Source organism: Geotrypetes seraphini, chromosome 12, assembly GCF_902459505.1.
Source record: "Geotrypetes seraphini chromosome 12, aGeoSer1.1, whole genome shotgun sequence".
Taxonomy (NCBI): domain Eukaryota; kingdom Metazoa; phylum Chordata; class Amphibia; order Gymnophiona; family Dermophiidae; genus Geotrypetes; species Geotrypetes seraphini.
Genome location: NC_047095.1, coordinates 401,671 through 421,339, shown reverse-complemented (window position 1 = coordinate 421,339; position 19,669 = coordinate 401,671). Strand labels below are relative to the sequence as shown.

The 19,669-nt window shown below is 42.0% G+C and overlaps 1 protein-coding gene across 1 annotated transcript in view; it reads left to right on the top strand.

The window, feature by feature from the left end:
- Positions 1-19,669, top strand: part of LHX4 (LIM homeobox 4) — a 193,912-nt gene that overhangs the window by 90,467 nt on the left and 83,776 nt on the right. The gene's annotated exons all lie outside the window — the stretch shown is intronic.

Genomic DNA, 19,669 nt, shown 5'->3' with positions numbered 1-19,669 from the left:
CCTCCACTTATATGTAGATAACTATATATACTAACGCTCCATTGCCCTAGGTACAAATATTAAGGGCAAAGTACTTGTATGTAGGGTTACCATATGGCTCCAGAAAAAGGAGGACAGCTTTCACTCCATTCTATCACCAACTGCACTGGCTGCCAGTAGAATCTAGAGTTCTCTTTAAATTTGCATGCTTTTGTTACAAATCGGTTAACGGTTCTTCCCCAAGTTACATAAATACCCTCTTCAACCTTTACTGCAACAACAGGACAGCTCGCAGAATTCAACTGTTCGCCTTCCCCTCGCCAAAACACTGCCTTCTCAGAAGATCCCTCGAAAGAACTTTCGCCTTCCAAGCAGCCAAGTTGAACCCATGGCTGGCCCAGATGATACTCGAGGCCCCCACTTACCTTGCCTTCAGAAAACTACTAAAAACTTACCTATTCAACAAACACGACTCCTATTTAATCCCTTCACCTCACATAACCCCGGCCCCACCCCCAACCCCTTCCTCCCACACCTGATTCCCCCTTGACCCTCTCTCCACTTCCCTTGTCTAGTTCGATCTAATCCACAATTTTCAGTTAAACTGTTGTACATCTTCCTTTCATTGCAGACTACTGTAAATTGTGGTAACTTCATTGCTGACTGTTGTAAATTGAAAATTGTTGTAATCTACTGTAAATCTGCAGGTAATTTGTTTGTAAATCTGCTTGTAACATGTTGTAAATAAGCTTGTCAATGCAGATCATTTGTTAATTGTTGTAAACCGCCTAGAACTCGATGGGTATGGCGGTATATAAGAATAAAGTTATTATTATTATTATTATCTGGGTTTTACTTCCATTGCTTTCCTGTGGCTTGTTTTTAAATTTTGTAATGTCATCCTTCATGTCAGTGTGTGAGCCAACCATCGCTCAGGCCCTGCATTTTTAATTGATTACTGCTAGCTGTGGTGTATTTTTTTTTAGTTAATTGCTGGCTTTCTGCATCGTGCGGCTTCTAAGCCTAATACTTAAGATAGTGGTGGGCGTTTTCTAGGTTACATTTCTAGAAAAGCTATCCAACCCAGTCCTGACCTTTGATTTATATTTCTAGACTATAAGATCCAAAATTCCCTCATAATAAGTATAGTGATTGCCATGTTGGTTCGTTTAAATATGGAGAACTAAGGGCTAACAAAGAAGCTGTAAAAAAATAATACATCTGTGATTAGTTTTTGGAAGTTAAGTTCCCTTCTTCAGGTGAGCAAAGAGCCAGCCCAGTTATACAATCAACATGGCAAGATATGGCCTGATATTCCAGTAAACTGCAGTTGCATTATAATTACAACTGGGTAAATGGACAAGGTGAGGGAAGGGTTAGGCCTAAGAGAGGGATGACAGAGACAATATAAGTTCATAGCTTCAAGGTACTTACTGTAGATCTGATACTGGATGAAAATACCAATTATGGAAAGGTATCTGTGAAATTCCATGAAAAGCTTCTAGTCCATATTTATTTATTTGAAGGATTTATATTCCACACTATCATTTAAGGCTCCTTTTACAAAGCCGTGCTAGGGCCTTAACACAAGGAATAGCACGCGCTAGCGGCTACCGCCTCCTTTTGAGCGGCGGTAGATTTTCGGCTAGCGCGCCCCAATCCGGGGCGTGCACTAAAACACTTAGCGCACCTTCGTAAAAGGAGCCCCTAGTTTTTAGGGGGGATTACAGAATTCCATACATAATCACGTGACATATCAATGGCTTCAGGAGTAAAAGATAAAGGGTTGGGGGCACATTATAGGTAGGCGAGTGAGATAACTGTAACACACTATACCAAGGTATAACACAGAAAGAAATACGAAGGTTACAAATCATACAAAACACAGCAATAAAAATTATTACTAATTCTAAAAAATACGATCATGTCACCCCTCTTTTGCAAGAAGCACACTGGCTACCGATTTCACACAGAATAATATATAAAATAGCATTGTTGACATTCAAAATTCAGAAAACCAATACTCCTATATTCTTATATCGATATTTAATACCATATTCCCCAGCTAGATCTCTTAGTAATTGGCACTAGAAGAACCACAACTTTTTCTGTCTTGGGACCCCAGCCTTGCAACAAACTTCCTACTTTTCTGCGCGCTGAAACTTCCTTAGAAAAATTTAAAAGCAATCTAAAAAGCCATCTATATAAAGATGCATATGAAGTTTAGATCAGACAATCTTTCTTGATTTTTTCTATTCTCCTTTAAATTAAGTCTTTTTATAAAAAAAAAAAACAACCCCGAATTACTTTTAGACCAAGTTTCACCAAAAATCTGATGTTGTTCTTCCCTAAATGTTTTTCTTTTTGGTTTTTTTTTTATTTTAAAGAAATGTAGTTTATCCTTGTATTCCTTATGTATCTTTAAATAATTGTGGATAAGATTGTACGTTTATTGTTTTAAATGGTTTTTATTTTTCCCCCAAAATTATTGTTATACGCATTGAAATTACTTGATATTGCGTGCAAATCAAAACTTTAATAAACTTGAAACTTGATAAGACAAGTCACATTTAAACGTATGGTTTAGTGAAAGCATAACTTTCAAATCAGGTTCTTCGGTCTGTCTATTCACTGCTGCTCTTTGGGCTTCCAGTTTGGATTAGCAGGTGGGATAAGCAGCTTTGAAAAGGTGTGTTTTTAGTAACGTTTTGAATGTTTTAATGTCAGTTGTCAACCAAATTTGTGCAGGGAGTTGGCTCCACCAATGGGGTCTCTTAATGAAAATGGTAGAGTTCCTGTGTTGTTCAGGGTGGATTGCTCAGGTGAAAGGTATGTCCAGGAGGTTTGTTTTTGAGGACCGTAGTAGTCTGGTAGGTTTGTGGATCTGTATGGTGGCTGCTAGCATATTGCAAAACAACTTTAAAATATACATAATAAACTGCAATAAATGTAAAAAAACAACAACCCCCAAACACTCCCCCAACTCATCTCCCTACAATAATACTCCTATTGCCCCAACAAAATTGCCCTGGAATTCTCTGTCTGTATTTCTGCGGATAGAGAGCTCCTTTCGTAAATTTAAGAGAAAGGATAAAACATGGATTTTTGAAGTCTTTTTCAGGCCATTAAATTTTAGAGTCCACTTCCGAGATGTTGGACTGCTCTGTTTTTCCCCACACATTTACATGCTCCATGAACTAGGGGTTAGCAGCTCCCTTTCACCCTTTAAATAATAATAATAATAACAGTTTATATAACGCAGGACCGTGAAGTTCTATGAGGTTTACAATGATTAAAAGATGGTACTACTTGAGTGGAATAAACAGAGTTAAGAGCTAGTGAGTAACAGTTATTTTGGAGTAAGAATTGTACAGGTCAGCTGCCTAAATACTTCAGGAACAGATAAGTTTTTAGGCGTTTCCTAAATTCCCCTTACGTAGTAGGCGTAAGCAATTGATTTAGCTCTTTACCCCATAATGCTGCCTGATGTGAGAGAAGGTGTCGGTGTCTCTCTCTTCCTCACATTTTTCTACCCCTTTACATGTCTAGGGGATTTGCTATGTTACCCTACCTTGCACGATTTCCTCTTTTTGTCTTTCTGTTCTGTCCGGATATGTGTTACAAGCAGCTTACTGTTTTCACCTGTAAATCACCTTGATGATATTTTGCTTTCAAAATGGCAGTAATAAAAGGGCCCTTTCACTAAGCTGTGTTAGGTGCTTAATGCACGCCTAATGCAGCAAAAATGGGCTAACGTGGTATACTAAAGCATTCCATGTTAGTTTTACTATCTGTGCATGCTAAACATTCGTTATTTATTTAATTTTAGGGGAAGGAGTGTGTAAGTGGTGGAGAAAGGGCGTGAACAAGGGGGCATCCGTTGAAAATCAGGGGCGGGAAACTGCACGGTGACACTAGGAAGTTCTTCTTCACTGAAAGGGTGGTTGATCGCTGGAATAGTCTTCCACTTCAGGTTATTGAGGCCAGCAGCGTGCCAGATTTTAAGGCCAGATGGGATAGACATGTGGGATCTATCCGCAAAGATAGATAGGGAGGGTCATTGGAGTGGGCAGACTTGATGGGCCGTGGCCCTTATCTGCCATCTATTTCTATGTTTCTATGTTTCTAATACACTAAGCAGCTGCTCTAATTGAATAGTGCACATGTGTCAAATACAAGGGCTGCGGGCCGAATCCGGCCCGCCTGGCCATTTTATGAGGCCTGTTGCAGTGCTCCCGAACTTCTACTTCTCATAGCCCAGCACGTCTTCCGTCCCGCGTTGGTCTGATGTCGCTATCATGCTGAAAAATCTGCTGGTCTTGGCAGCGATTCAGCAATGTTGACCGTGGCTCCCCTTCCTGCTTTCCGTCTGCCGTGGCCCACCCGGGCAGAAACAGGAAGTTGCGCGTCATTGGAGACAGACCACGGCAGACGGAAAATGGCGGACAATGTTGCTGAATCACTGCCGAGGCCGGCAGATTTTTCAGCTTGACGGCAACATCAGACCGGCACAGGAGAGAACACATGCAGTGGGCTGTGAGAAGAGAGGGACCGGTGCGGGAGGGAAGACAAGTGTGAACTAGGACCTAAAAGAGAGAGGAAAAGTCTTTATTTTGTTTATACCACAGAGCCGGCGTGGGGATGGAGAGGTTGTAGCCCTATACGTCTACTAAGTATATTAATTAAAAAAAATTCAGCCTGCGACTTAGCCTGTGTTTTAGATTTCACTGATTTTACTGATGGCTTGGCTGAGGTAAGCCATTGTTTGACTTGGGGATTCTTGTTCCAGGTTTGGCTAGGACCAGACCCTGTGTTACATGGACTTGGTCAACCTTATTTGTTGCAGTTGCCTCACACACAACACCTTTTTGCTCATGTGCAATGGGTGTCCTGGCTGGATCTGTGTCCAGACCTCTCTTGGCAATCTAGTGTTTCAACACCACTTTGACCAGTCTCTGATGCAATACTTCACCATAATCAATGACATTACTAATGCAAACTGTTCCTAATAGGCCTCTGCGTTATGCACCGATTCTTTTTATCAGCAATTGTAATTCTTAAGCCAATGAGCAATATCATTGAAACATTTTTTCAATTACTGTATCTTACAATAGCCAGCTGTGAATCTTCAAGCCAAAGTTAAAATAAGCAAAATCAATGAATAATAATTTAAAAAAAAAAACACATTTATGCTGAAAAAACACATACAAAACTTATAAAACTGTAAAACCTCTTGTAATATTTATAAGAAACCGTTCCTTTATTTACTTCTGTTGTATAATGATGTTACAACAGAATCGTGATCTTGCATTATTTCTAGCACACAAATAGGTATGTCAGTATCGGAAAATGTTTGCTAGAAATAGAACATAAGAACATAACATAAGAACATAAGAACATAAGAAGCGCCATCTCCGGATCAGACCTTCGGTCCATCAAGTCCAGCGATCCGCACACGCGGAGGCCCTGCCAGGTATACACCTGGTTTATTTTATAGCCAACCATACTTTATATGCCTCTCTCAAGGAGATATGCATCTAGTTTGCTTTTGAAGCCTAGGACTGTCGATTCTGCAATAATCTCCCCTGGGAGAGTATTCCAGATGCTAACCACTCTCTGTGTGAAGCAGAACTTTCTGACATTAGTCCTGAACTTGTCCCCCCTTAGCTTCATTTCATGTCCTCTTGTCCGTGTCAAATTGGACAATGTAAATAATCTTCTCTGCTCTATTTTGTCGATTCCTTTCAGTATTTTGAAGGTTTCGATCATATCCCCACGCAGTCTCCTTTTCTCAAGGGAGAACAATCCCAGTGTTTTAAGTCGATCCTCATATACCAGTTTCTCCATACCCTTCACTAGTTTGGTTGCTCGTCTCTGCACCCTCTCCAGCAGTTTTATATCCTTCTTTAGGTAGGGAGACCAATGTTGGACACAGTATTCCAAGTGGGGTCTGACCATTGCCCTATAAAGCGGCATTATAACTTTCTCTGATCTACTCGAGATTCCTTTCTTTATCATGCCCAACATTCTATTTGCCTTCTTTGCCGCTGCCGCGCATTGTGCTGACGGCTTCAGGGTCCTATCTATCAGTACACCCAGATCCCTTTCTTGTACACTTTTTCCCAGACTTGCACCTGACATTCTGTACTCGTATTCCTTATTCTTACTGCCTAAATGCATTACCTTGCATTTCTCCACGTTGAACTTCATCTGCCATTTCTCCGCCCATTTTTCTAACCGACACAAATCGCTCTGGAGTTCCTCACTATCCTCCTGCGATCTGATTGCCCGGCAGAGTTTTGTGTCATCTGCAAACTTGATGATCTCACTGGATGTTCCGTTTTCCAAGTCATTGATATAAATATTAAAAAGGATCGGTCCAAGTACTGAGCCCTGGGGTACACCACTAGTCACTATCTCCCAGTCGGAGAACTTCCCATTTATGCCCACTCTCTGCTTCCTGTTATCCAGCCATTTGCCTATCCATCTTTGTATATCTCCCTCTATGCCATGGCTTTGTAGTTTCCTGAGAAGTCTTTCGTGTGGAACTTTGTCGAACGCTTTCTGGAAGTCCAAGTATATTATGTCCACCGGCTTTCCACTATCAATTTGCTCGTTCACGGTCTCAAAGAATTGGAGTAAATTCGTCAAACACGATTTCCCTTTCCTGAATCCATGTTGACTGGGTTTCATCAAGTCGTGTGTGTCCAAGTGCTGAACTATGCTATCCTTGATCAGTGATTCAATCATCTTGCCTGGGACAGACGTAAGACTCACAGGTCTATAATTGCCCGGTTCTCCTCTCGATCCTTTTTTGAAAATTGGCGTGACGTTCGCTTTCTTCCAGTCGTCTGGTATCTGACCAGTTCTGATTGACAGGTTTGCAAGTTTTTGCAATAACTCTCCGATTTCAACCTTCAATTCCTTCAAGACTCTCGGGTGAATTTCATCCGGTCCAGGGGATTTGTCACTTTTAAGTTTGTCGATCTGGTAGTATATCTGATCTAAGTTCACTTCAACTGTGGTGAGGCTGTCCTCTATTTCTCCTGTAAACAGTTTCTCCGCTTCAGGTATTGTTGAGGTGTCCTCCTTCGTAAAGACGGACGCAAAGAAGGAATTTAGTTTGTCTGCGATTTGTTTATCTTCCTTGATGTACCCTTTTCTTCCCTGGTCATCCAGGGGTCCCACTGCCTCTCTTGCAGGTTTTTTCCCTTTCACGTATCTAAAGAAGGGCTTGAAGTTTTTGGCCTCCTGGGCTATTTTTTCCTCATAATCCTGTTTGGCATCCCTCACCGCCTTGTGACATTTCTTCTGATCATCTTTATGTTTGTTCCAGGCTTCGGTTGTCTTTATGCATTTCCATTTTTTGAAAGAGTCCTTCTTTTCTTTTATGGCTTCCTTCACCTGTATGGTAAGCCATGCCGGTTTTCCTTTGCCTTTAGTTCTCCGATCTTTAGAAATCCTCGGAATGTAGAGATCTTGCGCTTCTGCAATAGTATTTTTCAATAGGCACCATGCCTGATCTACTGTTTCAAGTTTGTCCACCATCTTCTCGAGTCGTTTTGTTACCATGGCTCTCATGCAATCGTATTTACCCTTTTTAAAGTTTAAGGTGGTGGTTAAGGTTTTGGCATGTTTCCCTTTCCCGATGTCCAGTTTAAAGTTGATTACATTGTGATCACTCGTTCCCAGTGGAGCCATGACTTCTACTTCTGTTATCGGTCCCGTGAGACCATTTAGGACCAAGTCCAAGGTGGCGTCGCCTCTTGTCGGCTCTTTTACCATTTGCTCCAGGAAGCAATCCCCTAGCACCTCCAGGAACTTTGCCTCCTTGCCGCAGTTGGAGGCTCCTAGTTTCCAGTCTATTCCTGGGAGATTGAAGTCTCCCAATATAACTACATTGCCTGTCTTGCATACTTGTTTGATTTCCTCCATCATTTCTGAGTCAGTGTCTTCCGCCTGTCCTGGGGGACGATAGTAAAGGCCAATTTTTGTATCTGCGCCATTTTGACCAGGTATTTTGATCCAGAGGGACTCCAGCTTCTCTTTCCTGTCTGTTGTAATCATTCCAACAGAATCTATTCCTTCCTTAACATATAGGGCAATACCTCCACCTTTCTGCCCTTCTCGATCCCTTCTATATAGTTTGTATCCCTGTAGTACTGTGTCCCATTTGTTTTCTTCATTCCACCATGTTTCTGTTATGCCAATGATATCCATGTTCTCATGTCTTGCTATCGTCTCTAGTTCTCCCATTTTCTTTCCTAGACTTCTAGCATTTGTATACATGCATCTAAGTTCCCTTCGTGTTACCTTTTTGGACCTTCTACTCTTGGCTGTCCTTACAGTTTCATTTACGGTATCCTTTACTGCTCCTGTGTTATCTCCCATGTTTGCTGTGTGGTCATCCCCTCCTGTGTCTGAGTTGTCCCTTCCTGCTTGTTCTCCTTTGTTGGCTGTGAGGTCGACCTCTCTTGTGTATGAGTAGTAGTCCTTTGTTCCTACGTCGGGGCATCCTGTTGTCCGTACCATCGACCGGTGGTCGACTGTCGGCTTTCCCCTGTCCTTCAGTTTAAAGCCTTCTCTATTGCTTTCTTCATGTTGCCTGCCAAAACTCTTGCTCCTTCCTTGTTGAGGTGTAGTCCATCCCTTCTGTAGTACTTGCTTTTTCCCCAGAACGCCGTCCAGTTTCGCACGAAGTCGAAGCCTTCGTCTTCGCACCATCGTCTCATCCAGGCGTTGATCGCTTGCAATTCCCCTTGTCTCTTTCCATCTGCTCTTGGTACAGGGAGGATTTCAGAGAAGGCCACCTTCACCTCCCTGATCTTCAGTTGTCTTCCGAGTGAGCGGAGCTGGCCCTTCATCTCTTCCCTGTCATACTTCCGCCCGCTCACATCATTTGTTCCCACGTGGATAAGCACAGCGGTGTCCACTCCCCCTGCTCCATCTATGATCCTGGAGATCCTGTTGGTCACATCCTTTACTCTTGCACAACTGGTTTTACTTTATTTTAACTTTTGTGATTTATTCATTTTATAGAAGAGTAGAATAGAAGGATAGCTTAATGATTATTACAACAGACTGAGAACCAGGAGAATGGGATTCAATTTTTACTGCAACTCCTTGTTGGTCACTAAGGAGCGAATTCATCAAGGTACGCTAGGTGATTTAGTGCATGCAAACCACATTAACGCAAACTAACAATTAGCATATGCTAAACATTAAGGCACCCATTATATTCCTTTGGGTGTCTTAGCATGCACTAAGAGCTAGATTCACTAAGCAAACCGATCATTTACCGATTGGTTTGCAAGCCCTTTACGATCCAATTTCCCTCCGATCCGATCCATTAACCTGTGTACCGATCCGATTCTGATCCGTGCATGCAAATGAGGGAAACGGCATGCAAAGTAGGCAGGGATGCGATTCACCAAGCAAAAATCTTGAACACCGACTGGGCTGGCCGATCAACAAGAAGCGACTGCTGGGGACCAGTCGTTCACCTCCTTTACGACTGTCCTGCCAGTCCTGAAATAAACCTGCTCTCTGCCTCTGCTCTCTGCCGCAACCTGCTCTCCTGCTCTCTGCCCCGATCTCCCGCCCTGCTCAGCCCCCGACTTTCCAGCTGATCTCCTGCCCTGTTCAGCCCCGACTTGCCTGCCCTTCCCCACAGTGCGAGCCTGTGGTTTTAACCCGTGGGTTTAAAGCAGGTTAAAACCACAGGCTCGCAAAGTAGAAAAAAAAAAAAACAGTGAAAATTTGTTTTAAAAAGCTCTGCCGGGCATGAAGGACTTGCAAAAACCCAAACAAAAAATGCTGAGAGCATGTGCAGACCATCTACAGGCAAGGAAGATGGTCTGCGCATGCTCAAGGATCGCTCTCTAGTGATCCGTGCGATGGGTGGGATGCATGTCAACGATCTTGCATGCAGGCCTGTAGTGAATTCGTCAGCCTGCATGCAAACGGACACAGATTGGAGGTTAATGAATCTAGCCCCAAATCACTTAGCACCCATTGATGAATCCCCCCCCCCCTTAATATCCCATTGCCCCAGGTACAAAACTTAGGGCCGAATTTATCAAACCGCAGTAGAGCTTTTTAGTGCAGGCCAGCAAGGTAAATGCTCTGACGCTCACAGAAATTGAATGAGCATCGGAGCCTTTACCTCGCCAGCCAACAATAAAAAGCTCTACCACGGTTTGATAAAAGGGGCCTTTAGATTGTGAGTTGCTCTGTATTTACTACTACTACTACTATTTATTATTTCTATAGCGCTACCAGATGCATGGTTCACTGAGGACCCGATTCTCAAAATGCGCATCCCAATTGCAGGTGGTGGTAGGCATCCTACTGCCAAGCGTTTAAAAAAAAAATTGAGGAAGGATGCCTACATTGTAGGCATCTGTAGCACATCTATGGAGACATGGAAGGATGCTTAAGAATGCCCAAGGTAGGGCAAGGACGTGGTTTCATCCGGAAGTGGCCTTGAGCATGCTTAAGCATCCTTACATTACATTACATTACAGATTTCTATTCCGCCATTACCTTTCGGTTCAAAGCGGATTACAAAAAGAGTTATGGAAGAAGGGTTACAATGTTAGATCAGAGAAGGTTTCTAAGAGAGGGAAAAGTAGGATCTGGGGTTAGGGAGGGGATGGTAAGAGGGGGGTTACATGTCTCCATAGCTCCTCAAACATGGAATTCCCTCCCTATTTACTTAAGAGCGGAAAAAAATTTGGATAAATTTAAGAGCAAACTTAAAAGCTTTCTTTTTAAAGATGCATTTAATGACTAAAAGGACTGACTAGGAGTTTCATTTTATTTTCATAACTTCGAGATTCTTTGTTTTCTCCCTTCCTATTGCTTTCAACCATAAGTGTCTTTTCTTCTATTAACCAAATTGTATTTCTTTCCCCATCCTTTCCTCACGTTTTATTATGTTAGTAAAGTTAGTCTTCAATATGTTTTGTAAGGTTCAGTTTTTTGTTAGTTTTGTTGTTCCCCCAATTTTGTAATTTTATTGATTTGTTCATCGCTTAGAATTTTGAATAAGAGATTAATCAAATTTCATAATAAACTTGAAACTTAAACTTGATCCTTACATGTCTCCGTAGATGCACTACGGATGCCTTAAATGTAGGCCTGCGAAATGCTGGCCTACATTTAACAAGACAAATCTCCCTAGCCCCAAGAAGGAAAACTGTGTGCAGGGGAAGAGACTGCCTGCGCAAGCGGACAGAGTGTAGTACTCAAGTGAAGTAAATAAATAATTTATAATTTGTAAGAAGAGCCCTCAGTCGCACAACCAACCTCCACCTCAGGAGGAAACGGCTGCCACTGGTTTGCACCTAGAAGGTGTCAACTGTGAAACATCCTAGGGCTCTCCTGTGAATTATAGTGCTAAATAACTCAAAAGTGCTGTTTGTGCAAACAAATCAAAAGTGCACTGCGAGCAGTCTCTTCCCCTGAACCAGGGGGGCAAAAGAACCAAGTGTCCAAATTCAGTCTATTGAAGCCACAGGAAGATACTTAGCTTCTCTGATGAGCAGTCAGAAAGTCGCCAAACGTCTGGCGTCTGGACGTTTGGCGACTTTCTGACTGCTCATCAGAGAAGCTAAGTATCTTCCTGTGGCTTCAATAGACTGAATTTGGACACTTGGTTCTTTTGCCCCCCTGGTTCAGGGGAAGAGACTGCTCGCAGTGCACTTTTGATTTGTTTGCACAAACAGCACTTTTGAGTTATTTAGCACTATAATTCACAGGAGAGCCCTAGGATGTTTCACAGTTGACACCTTCTAGGTGCAAACCAGTGGCAGCCGTTTCCTCCTGAGGTGGAGGTTGGTTGTGCGACTGAGGGCTCTTCTTACAAATTATAAATTATTTATTTACTTCACTTGAGTACTACACTCTGTCCGCTTGCGCAGGCAGTCTCTTCCCCTGCACACAGTTTTCCTTCTTGGGGCTAGGGAGATTTGTCTTGTTATAGTTTTGCTTTGCTCCCTATTTTTTCGGGTTAGTTTTTGATTCAGATGGATGGCCTACATTTAAGGCATCTGTTCAGTGATGTGGACATAATTCTCTTTAGGACTCCAATATGTGCGATTGGCATGCGATCCCGAGATCGGCATCCTAAAGAGAATCAGGCCCCAAACATGCAAGAGACAGTCCTTGCTCAAAAGAGCTTACAATCCAAGTTATGACAGACGCACAAGACAGAGAAAGTAGAGGTCTGCACGGAAACGGGGATCGCGGGAATCCCGCGGGAATCCCCCCTAACCCACGGGACTCCCACAGGGACCCCCCTCTGGCCCACGGGACTCTCACGGGGACCCCCCTCTGGCCAACTGGACTTCCACGGGGATGTAAGGCTTTGGAAGCAGGGTTCATCCATATAATATAATGGATACGACAGCCTTAGTAAAAGAGGGGGCTTATAAGTTAATTACCTGAACAGAAAACAAAAAAAGGGTTCCACCAAAGAGATTCCACAAGGAAAACAGCAGCGCAAACACAAAAGAAATGGTGGAATTGATTATCCTGTCAGAAGTAATTGCTGCTTTTTATGGGGACGGGCGGGGATGGAGGTAATTCCTTGCGGGGATGGGTGGGGACAGAGAGGATCCTGGCGGGGACGGGCGGGGGCGGAGAGGATCCTGGCGGGGATGGGCGGGGATATCTGTCCCCGTGCAACTCTTTAAGAGAAAGTACCCGAATATAATATATAAACTTCGGTGGTTGTATCACAGAAAGGTGGTATATGAAGTTCATGACCCTTTACCCTTGCAAAATTTTAAACACTAGCAATAGCACTAAGGAAAACAAAAGATTTGATAGGAAGCTAGAATTACACAGGATTATCCTGGAAAAGGTGACATGGGGGTAAGCAACATTTTAAAGTCTAATTATTGGGAGGGGAGAGGGACCTAAAAGTTACGGGGCCTAAAAGTTAATTCAGAGGAGTCTAAGGATGAAGGTTTATCAAGGGCATCTAATACTCTTGTGCCAATCCTACAATGGCACAAGTCTGTCCTGAAGGAACAGGATCTAGGGCACAAGTATAATTTGTTTCTTCATAAGGTCATTTTGCTTTTGAATATTGACACTCTTCTATATTAGGTCGGACTATTAATCTCAGGGATACTTAAACAACCAGCCAAATTGGTTTGATTCAGTTCAATGGTAAGGATATCTCTCCACCTTCATGTTTTACCTAAATCATTCCTGAAGCGTAACTTCTTAATAAATATTCCCAGTTTGCATTCATCGTAGGATTCCCACTCAACTTAGAGGAAATAACGAATACTGTTATATGCCCACCAGATTAGAGGTGAACATATAACTGGCTTTCAAAACTGAGCTGTAATTTCCTAACCTCAAAATTTCAATTTGCGCTAAATGACAGGGCAGTTCTTTCTATACATCATATGAACACCTTTACATTCTGCTGGTGAATCAGTTTTCTACCAATAAATAACTCATTAGAACTGATCCCCAAAATACCCCTCCTTTGTTTAGTTGTTTGAATTCTGCACAAGCATAGGCAGATCATGATCAATACACATAATTAAAACCAATATACAAAATAAATGTAAAAAAAAAAAAATAAAAATATATATCTATCTCTATCTATATATAAATTCTCACATATCTATACATTCCCACACATATATACAGTATATATCTACATTTGTATTTTCCATTTTGGTTCGTAGACTTATGAATGCATCAAATATGTTGTTCATATTAGAACAAACTCATAAATTAAAAAGAACTTAGGTCCCCTTTTATCACCAGGCCACGGTAAAAAGCTCTACCATGGTTTGATAAAAGGGGCTCTTAGGGGGTACACTTGCTGCGAATGATGTTAAGAATAATGTACATTAAAAATAATGGGAACTCTGAGCGTCAGGAGCAGCATGGAGCATTCAGCGATTTAGTAAAGGGGGGGGGGCATATTAGAAAAGTTGGAAATCCAATGGGGATACTATTGCACTCCTGAGACTCAGCAAAGAAAGGGGGGCGGGAATAAAGGATCATGGATTTAATATATTGCCTTTCAAAGCAGTTCATATATACCATACGCAGATACTTTCTGTTCCTAGTGGGCTCACAATCTAAGGCCCCCTTTTAGCAGGAATTCTGTGAGCGTCGGAGCTTTTACTGCAGCGGCCAGAGATAAAAAAAAAACCCTAACGCAACTTGATAAAAGGGGGCCCAAGTTATGTACCGTGGGCAGTGGAGGGTTAAGTGACTTGCCCAGGGAATCAGACCCAGTTCCCTAGCCCATTGCACTAACCATCATATTGCAGTGGGAATTGAACCCAGTTCCCTAGGTTCTCAGTCCACATTATTTATTTATTTGTTTTAAAATGTCTTTCCCGCCTAACACCTAGGCGGGTTACAACTACACATATACGGTTCATGTACAGGAAAGACAACAACTACACACCTTAACACATACTACCCTTTCTTCTTTTATACTGAGTTCCGCAACAAAACTCCTTCAAACATGAGTCTTGAGCAGTCGTCTAAATTGTTCAACATTTTTACATAAACCTACTTTACCTGGCAATAAATTCCACAATCTGGCCCCTCCTATTGAGAAGAATGCCCGACTTGTTAACATTAGGCAGCTCCTCCATGCCACATGATCTCGTTTCTGCAAAATACGGTTTGGAGAGCGTGGGAATTGACAAGTGCTATGATCCCTCGGATTTTAAGTCTCGGTAGGGTCCATAGATTTTCAGTACAGTGAAAATACAGTGGAACATCGCTCTGCGGTGCTTTAGGTTTTAAGAAAAGGTTTGGACAATTTCCTGGAGGAAAAAGTCCATAGTCTGTTATTGAGAAAGACATGGGGAAAGCCACTGCTTGCCCTGGATTGGTAGCATGGAATGTTGCTATTCTTTGGGGATTCTGCATGGAATGTTGCACTCTTTGGGGTTCCGGAATCTTGCTTACTCTGAGATATTGGAATGTTGCTACTCTTTGGGTTTTGGCCAGGTACTAGGGACCTGGATTGGCCACCGTGAGAACGGGCTACTGGGCTTGATGGGCCATTGGTCTGAGCCAGTAAGGTGATTCTTATGTTCTAATTTTGCAGAATTGTATAGGAAAATCAGTGTAATGCCTTAAGGTGAGGTGTAATATGATTATGTCAAGCCACACCTATCGCGAGGAGGACAGTGGCATTCCTCCACTAACTGCAAAGATTTTTAAAAAATGAATATGGCTAGGCAAGGTAAAAAGACTTGGAATCGCTATTCTAAAATAACCTTCACATAACATGGAGGGACATTTTCAATAAGATGTCTACGTCCCAACTTTGAACATTTTTGCAAGGATGTTCAAAAGTCGGGTTGGGAATACGACTGTTTTCAAAACTGCAAAGGATTTTTTGTTGTTGTTTTTTTTTAAATGGCTCATCTAGACATTCTGGTCTTTAGAACATCTATTTTTATGGCTATTTTCAAAACCAAGACATCCAAATGCAAAATGTCTAAAACAAGCCCATTTGCACGTGGGAGGGTCCAGCATTTTAATGGACTGACCACACAGGCATGCCAACAGAGCAGTGGGACACCTTAGGAGGCACTGCTGTGAGCTTTACAGAAAAGGTGCCAGGTATACATTTCACCATAACCCCCTTATAGTATATGGTGAACCCTCCAAAATTCCCCCAAAATCTACTACACCCACCTGTCCACCACCCCAATAGCCCTAGTAGGTTTTGGTGGGCTCACACTTTCCACCATAACCCCATATCCCATAGGGTGGGATATGGGCCTGGATCCCCCTCTCTATGGTTCACTACACCACCCACTAGGCTACTCCAGACATCTACTTGTAGCTCTAATAGGACTGGCCATAACATCTGAAGCTGTCATACAGGCTGACATGTACTGTTTCATTCACATCTTTGGGGGGGGGTAAGAGGGAGGTCTGTGACCACTGGGGGAGTAAGGGGGGGTCATGCCTTCATGCATCCAGCGATCATCTGCTTATTTTGGGTACCTTTTTGGCCCTAATGTGCTTTTAAAACTCAGAACGTCTAAATGACACCCTGGACATCTTCAAAAAGGTTTGACTATCCCTGCAAGACATCCAAGTCGTAAGGCTGCCTTAATCCTGTCCAAAACATGCCTCTAACTCACCCCCTTAAGATTTAGATGTACCGGAGAGCAACAGTCAGTTTCAAAAAATCAGCACTTGGACGTTTTGGCCATTTTATGCTGTTTTTTTGAACATCCTTTTTTTTTTTTTTTTTTTTTTTAAATAGGCCCCATAGATTTCAATTTACTTAGGAGCCAAAGAAGGAAAATGGCACACTAACCTCCAAATGCTAGAAATGGTGCTTCGAGTTGCATGCGCCAATTTGGGCATCCACTCAATATGAGTGAGCAGCTTCATTGAATAATGAGCCCATTAGCACCAATAACTGTCTTTCTTAACATGCGATATTCGCATTAATTGGTTTTCATTTTGAATTATGCGAGTGAATTTAGGTCAGGATTCATGCCTAAAATTTTAGGCGCAATGCCAAAAAAGGAGCATGGAAATGGAGGGGTCATAGACAGATTGGGGAGCATGCCTCACAGTTACGTGCATCATTACAGAATAAGGCGCGTCCACGCCTACCTGTAGGTGTGAGTTTTTGTACCATGTTTCCATTGGTGCAAATGTTTGTGCTTAGGCACAGCTCCCAGGCATAAGCACTATCCTATAGACCGTGCCTAATTTTAGGCGCTGTTTATAGAATAGCGCTTATGCAGGCGTTTTGGTGCTGATTTAGAAAAAACTTTTCAAAGCATTTCTGTACCATGACAGGGAGCCAACCCTGAAGTAACTGAAATGCTAATTGTAAACTGTCTAATGCAATTCCTGGGACATAACGATGAGCCAACGATGACCTACTTGAACTTGTAACAATGACCTAACTGCACTGATCTACCTGTACTAGCAATCCTATTGACTGTCCGTGTCAAACTGTCCTATGTAACTTCCTAGGTAACTGCCCCAACCTCTTGCAATGTAATCTGACCTTGAATTGAATAGGTAAAGGCAGAATAGAAAACCTGATAAAAAAACATCACACAACAGAAATAATAAATAGTAGTAGTAGTTTGCTAGGTAAATTGAGACAGACGAGTGCCCTCCCCCCATTAAAAGAGTTACACTGGCTACACTGGCTCCCAATTAAGAGCAGGGTGAAATTCAAAATCTTATTGCTGATGCACAAAACTGGGTACCTCTCAGAACCGTAATATCTAGCAGCCAGAGTACAAAACCATACACCCTTACACGCTCTGCATTTGAGCCAAGAGTCCTTACTACAAATACCCTTCTTCAAAGACATCAAATACAAAAGCACTAGGTCAGGGGTGTCAAAAGTCCCTCCTCGAGGGCCGCAATCTAGTCGGGTTTTCAGGATTTCCCCAATGAATATGCATGAGCTCTATTTTCATGCACTGCTTTCATTGTATGCTAATAGATCTCATGCATATTAATGGGGGAAATCCTGAAAACCCGACTGGATTGCAGCCCTCGAGGAGGGACTTTGACACCCCTGCACTAGGGTGAGAATGTTCTCAGTAATGGCCCCAACTTGGTGGAATGCCCTAGTGAAGGAATTCAAGCTAGAAAAGGACACCGGAAAATGCAAGAAAGGGATCACGGCTGTCTTTCTCAGACTACTTCAACTGAAATTATGAAGTTGACAGAGAGAGGCAGCTAGAGCTATCAGGGATGCATGTAAATAGGTTATAGTTAGTTGAAATGGCCAACCTCCTTAGGAGGTGTGTAAAGATAGTGTATTTAGCTGTAATAGTAAACCTAGTATTATATGTGTATATACGTAGGACGATTGATTTGGTAAACGTGTGCATATAAGTAGGATGATTGATTATGGCATAATCATGCCAGTAGTAATAACTCTGGATTTTAACACCACCACAGAGCTCCGTGTATTTCAGTATAGAGCCCATGTATTGTAACACCTTGCTGAAGTTATTTGTAAATCTGTATGGTAGAACAAAAGAAAAAATTGCAGGAATGGTGTACAGGACACCAAGACTTTAATGAACAAATAGATATAATCATAAAACAGTTTGTATCCAAAAAGTTTATATCCAAAATGGTTGATGAACTGGGACCCGACATGGTGCGTCTTTCGAAGAAACACTCGTTCCTCAGGGGTCCTGGTTCACCGACCATTTTGGATATAAACTGTTTTATGATTATATCTATGTTTGTTCTTTGATACAACATATGACTGCAGTTAACATCTAACTGCTCTGAATTGACTCCCCAGTCATTAGTAGCAGCTTAGAAGCTCTCAATAAACAAGCATTGAAATGTTGGCACCTATGCCTTCAATATATAGAGCACCTTATCATTAAATAGAGAAAGTCAGAGAAAAGTGCTTTATCCGCAGTTGACTTCTTGCCCTGGTTTAGATATTTTACCATTTCAAACAGCTCAGTAGGCCAATTTAAAGTGGCACTGGTCTTACGATGTAACTATAAATTTCTAGAAGATTCATATACTTGTTTATATTTCATAGTGTTTGATTATATGATTCTAAGGTGGGGGATTCATCAAGGTGCGGTAAAAGGTTCACTGCATCTTGATGCACCGCAGGATTCAGCAATCTGCAAATATGCAAAAATCATCAATAACTACCAGTAATTCCAAACAAGAATCCCTGTGGTCAGTAGACTGCCAGTCTCCATTCCCAAGACAGTATATTTCCTTGTCTCTATCTTTAATATATCTTTTTCCAGGAGCAAGCGCTAGGAAATGCATCCTCTAAAACAAGACCATTCTGACCTTCCCCCCCTCTAAACATTAGAAATGACCTCTAAAAATACCCTCTACAATGCAAAATCCCAGTTGCCCTGCCCCAATTCTAGCCCTGGTGCTCAGTGCAATCTCCTCTGAGCTTCTGGTTCAGGTGGCACTATTGCATCATGAATTGTCATTTATACCTACAGCGCCTAGTTCCCACTCCCCCCCCCCCTCAAGAGTCCAGAATGGGTTACAAGTTTACATATAAGCAGATTTACAGAACAGATTAAAAAAAGACGACGGACAGCAACAGTAAGATTATTCCTATGTACTGCGTGGAGGACTGAGCATAGTAGCATGGCAAACGATAAGGCATTCTAAGTATAGCACCAAGAGATACAATACATTTGATGCATAGGGCAAATTTTTAATTCTCTCTTCCATCTGATTCATCTCCGTCATGCCTGTTTCATCATTCCAGTATAAGTGTGCTAGTCATTACATTTGGATTTATGCAATGGTTAGGACACCTGCCTTCTTTTGTTCTTCCAGTAGGCTATGAGCACTTCTGTAGCATTCCTGGCCCTTTCCAGTTCAAGGATCAGGAGTCTGAGCTACCGACTAAACTCAGATCTCCCGTACAGCATTTGATCTGCTTTAAAAAAAAATGTGCGATCATTGTAGTATTGATGGATTGTTCTGCATTTTTTTGAAGTGTGCAGAATTCTTCAACATATGGCTCTGTGTTTATTCGGTTGGTTTATTTGCATTTCTATTTATCATTTGGTTGATTATTTTGTTACATTTTTTATTTGATTTTATTATATACTATGTGGAACCCTTTATTCTGAAAACAAGAACATAAAATGTTGAAGTATTCTTTTGTTTGATTAGATACTGCTGT